The sequence below is a fragment of the Cavia porcellus genome, unplaced genomic scaffold (assembly GCF_034190915.1).
Source record: "Cavia porcellus strain 051 isolate PalLab524CR breed Dunkin Hartley unplaced genomic scaffold, mCavPor4.1 scaffold_18, whole genome shotgun sequence".
NCBI lineage: Eukaryota > Metazoa > Chordata > Mammalia > Rodentia > Caviidae > Cavia > Cavia porcellus.
In genome coordinates this window covers 56,434,295-56,438,725 of record NW_026947501.1, presented here as the reverse complement: position 1 = coordinate 56,438,725, position 4,431 = coordinate 56,434,295, and the positions used below count along the sequence as shown (strand labels likewise).

At 38.5% G+C, this 4,431-nt stretch overlaps 1 non-coding gene across 1 annotated transcript; it reads right to left on the bottom strand.

Moving 5' to 3' along the window:
- Positions 1 to 1,029: 1,029 nt before the first annotated feature.
- Positions 1,030 to 1,165, bottom strand: LOC111755502 (small nucleolar RNA SNORA2/SNORA34 family). Its single transcript, XR_002790052.1, has one exon. It is a non-coding gene; the product is annotated as a small nucleolar RNA SNORA2/SNORA34 family (small nucleolar RNA).
- Positions 1,166 to 4,431: the final 3,266 nt, after the last annotated feature.

Sequence of the window (4,431 nt, the reverse complement as noted above, 5' to 3'; positions counted from 1 at the left end):
CAAGACATAACATCAACATTTGTGTGTTAAGCTTAGAAACAAGTTTTAGGATCTGATCGAGTCCCATGCTGGGAGTTCAGCAAGCCTGATAGGAGAGGGGCAGTGCCTATGGGAGATGGTTCGGTCACTGGGGGTGCTCCCCTTGGAAGAACCAGGCAGTTCCCTAACTGTTCTCACGAGGTGGTGGTTACAGCTAGCATAGTGGTGCATGCATGTAAACTCAGCACTTAGGAGGCAAAGACAAGAGGATTGCTGCAGGTTCAAGGCCAGCATGGACTACAAAGCCAGACCCTGTCTCAAAAAACTAAAAACAGAGGATGGGTGAAAGGAGAAAGAACAGTAGGCAAAAGAGAAGAAAATGCAAGCCAGTTTTACTATTAGTGTCTCTTAGTTCATTAAAGAGGAAGGTTTGTATGAATATCAATTGGATAAATTTCTACACCCATACGTTGTACCCTGAACAACTACCTTAAAGAGAACAACATGCAATGTATTAACTCTTGTTATTCTCCTATTATTTTGTTATGAAATTTTGTTTTACCTTTTTTCTTTTTTCTTTTTTTTTAATTTTTATTTTAAAGGGGGTAAAACTAAACACAACAAAACAGAACAAAATAGGACATAAGAAAGTAATCTAAGAGATATAAATTTAAGAGCTAGAGGACCTGAGATCTTCACTGTCTATATGATATATGATTGTCTCTTGTTTTCTTCCAAATAGTTTTCCATGTCTTCACATAGAGAATTCATACAAAACAACGTAGTATAAAACTGATCTGAACAGAATGAGGAAGGTGAGTTAGGTCTTCAAAACCAGACAATAGGGAAGTCACTAATGGCTGTCATAGAGTCTGCCTTCTCTTCAGAATAGCTGTCCCTACTTTCATGCATATTGAAGTCCAACAAAACAAACAGGCGGGGGGGGGGGCGGGTTTTGCTTGGTTTCCCAGCATTCCAGGTCCCATCCTGGGCCACCATAGCCTGCCACGCTCACAGCTGCTCATGGGGGGCGGGGGGGGGGGAGCCTCAAGCTGTTTCTTTCTAATGAATTGACCATTTCACTGCCCAAGTTCTGAAATGGCCAACAGACCATAGAAAGACTCTCTTTAGGCTCCGGCTTGAAACCAACAGCATCAGGAAGCTGCCAAACCTGATTCGGGGCCAGTATCTTTTTTCCATTAAAGAAAATTTAAAAGTTTTTTTAAAAATTAAAAAGAGGCAGGGAGAGGAAAAAGAAGAGGGAGAGGAGAGGAGGTGAAGGAGAGGGAAGGAGAGGTAGAGGTTACAGAAGACAAAAACTGATCTCTGGGTGTTCTTGGGCATCTGGTCTCACACTCAGACACACACATTCTCACTGCCATGAGGTACTCACGTGAGATCACAAGGTCCTTACAAAAGCGGAGGTGATGCTAGCAGGCCCATGAAGCTAAATAAACCTCTTTTCTGCATGTATTACCCAGCCTCAGGCATTTTTTCATAGCAATGGAAAACAGACTAAGACAGGATCTTTTAGGTAATCTTTGTTATTTATGATGTCTGAATTTACTTTGCACATTACAAAAATCTAAAATATTAAAACTTGCCACTTCAATTTGAAACATGTGGTTGATACTATTTAGTTTTAATCCTACAAATATAAAACAATGTGCTTAGACTTTTACAGCTTGACATCTCTTTTTTTAACTTGCTTTTTGTGGTGGGGGAGTTATAAAATTGCTTAACATGTCAAACAGTTTTATTTGTTAGATTTTTAAGTCTTTCATGGCAGGCATGTAAAATGTTTGAAAGAATCAGCTACATTAAATTTGAAGATATATTAAACTGTAGTCTAAAATATTTAAGAGAACTCAAGCATTCTAGAAAAGAGTTCAAATATTTAGGGATGTTTAATACATTAGGCAATGACACAACTGAGTATTAATTTAAAAAGAAGTGGTTTCTCTTTTTGTTACATAAAAACAGTCCTTGTAAATAGAAGAGTGAGATTTGTAAGATGAACTTAAAATATTAAGAAAATCTACGACTGTCATAGTTTAGTTACATGAATTTAGGGTCAAGTAACTGCAAATGTGCTTTCTATGCACACCAACTCCTCTTGAACACTAAAAATGTTTCAGACACCACAGGAAGTCAGGCTCCTTCACCATTCTCCAAGTTAAGAAGACCTCAGTGGTCTTGGCAGAGCTCAGCCTACCCTGCCCCTCACAGCACCCCAGCAGCAGGGACTGCCTCATCTCTTCGGCCCTATAAGCCCCTGATGACCCCAACTACACTGCCCAGGCTCAGCGCTGAGTCCCGGGTGGAAAGGCATCCACACGCTGCCAGCCACACACCCAGCACATGTGCACATGTGCAGATTTTGGCAACAAAAATTAGAAATTTTTATAATAATTCAAATTCCATGTTTGTTTCCAAGAACCTCATGAACACCATACATAACCCAAGTGACATTTCTTCCCTCACGCCTCCTATACCTATTTCAAACTATTACACTCCCTACCCCACATCCTAGACCCCTAGCTCTTTTATAGATTTGGTAGCACAAAATGGTAAACCACTGTACTTTGTGCTGAACTGTCCTGCGATCAAGGAGAAGGAGAAGAAAGAAGCTAAAGTGCAAAATTATTGAAATGTAGGAAAAAATGTAAAGAGAAAATGCATGACACCTTAGGGACACCTGGTGGCCTGGATCAGAGACCCACAGAACATTTTCCAGACCACACTGAAGATCTTTCAGGCCTCAGGAGCATGTCTCAGTCACTAATGAACACTAATCTCATGGCTCTAAAGCAGACACAAACAACACATAACAAATGGACTAGGCTGAATTCCAGCAAATCCTTATTACAGGAAGAGAGAGAAGCCCTGATTTGATTTCCTGACCCCTCCTCTCAAGTCCAATGCCTTTCTGTCTATTATTATTGATTAAGGCCCAGGCCCTATAGAGTTAAGTTGACTTGCCTGCTACAACAGCTAATTATTTCTGACCAGAGATAAGCAGTCACTGTTTTATATCTAACTTTGAGATTTAATTCAACATTTTTCCATCTCTCCTATCCTCTTTGATCATGTTTTAGATGTTTTTATATACAATGTATTTATTTTAGTGTATTTATTATATTTATAACTATATTTGCATTTATCATTATTGTAATATATTTAATCAGCATTTGTGTATTTACACACATATATGTATATATTGACAGCTGGTTCTGCCCATAATGAAATACATTTGTGATAGAATGTATTACTGTATATTGGTAAGAGATACAACTTTTAATTCTTGAACTTCTATATCAACCTTTTTTCTCCCCCATCCTTTTGGAACCAAGATCACTTGAGGAATCAGAGTGCCTGCCACACGGTCCTCAGATTTTGGACCCTTACAGTTCTTCCTCCAACCCTGAACCTTCCCCAAGACCATGGCTTCTGGAGTTAAAAAATAGACAGGAACAGGAAGGCTATGCTGGATGGAAGAAAAGGAAGAGCAGGAAGAAGAAACTGCTGGGACAGCACCAAACCCCACCTGTCGTGACTGTCCTAACCCAGGAGGTCCGGGGAGGGACGCCACCTCCGCCTCGGTCTGCTTCCTGAACTCTGAGTCATGCTAAATGCAATAAACCATTTGGCAAGAGATACCTGAAGCACTCAAGGTGTCCATCTCTCCTTTGGCTCCAAATTCTATCTTGGAGAAATAATGCAAGAAAATTCTGCTAATAAGAAACGATAAACAATTGGAAGTATGGAGCACATTTTATTTATTCTATGGATATTTACTTGAGCATTAGTCAAAATACAGTCGCAAAAAATTTCAAACAAACTTGGGCTAAGTTACATAATTTTGTTGTCAACACATGATAGAATCTTATGCAGCTATTAAATATCACATTGAAGGAAAATATTTTATGTCATGGACATTCATTTTACAGTGTCAGATGAAAGTACAAGCAAGTTACAAAGTTTTAATTTCATTTGAATTTTAATGACTACATACCCATATAAAAAATTTGTATCCATGTTACATGTAGAAGTTTGTATATATATACAATATATGTTTTATTATATTATGTATTTATGCCTATATGTGTGTGTGTGTGTGTGTGTGTGTGTGTGTGTGTGTGTGTGATTAGCCCTCCATTTCTGTGGGTTCTAATACTTGGACTCAATCTAAATTATGTCAAAAATATGTGAAAAAAATTGCATCTGTACTGAACACAGATTTTTTCTTTGTCATTACTCCAAATACAATACAGTATAATAACTATTCACATAGAATTTGCGATATATTGGGTATACTAAGTAATTAAAAGATGCTTAAAATCCTACAAAACAATGTGTGCAAGTTTCGTGGCAATACTGTGCCATTTCATCCACAGATTTTGATGTCTGTGATGGATCCTGGAACTAATCCTCCATGAATACTGGGGCAGG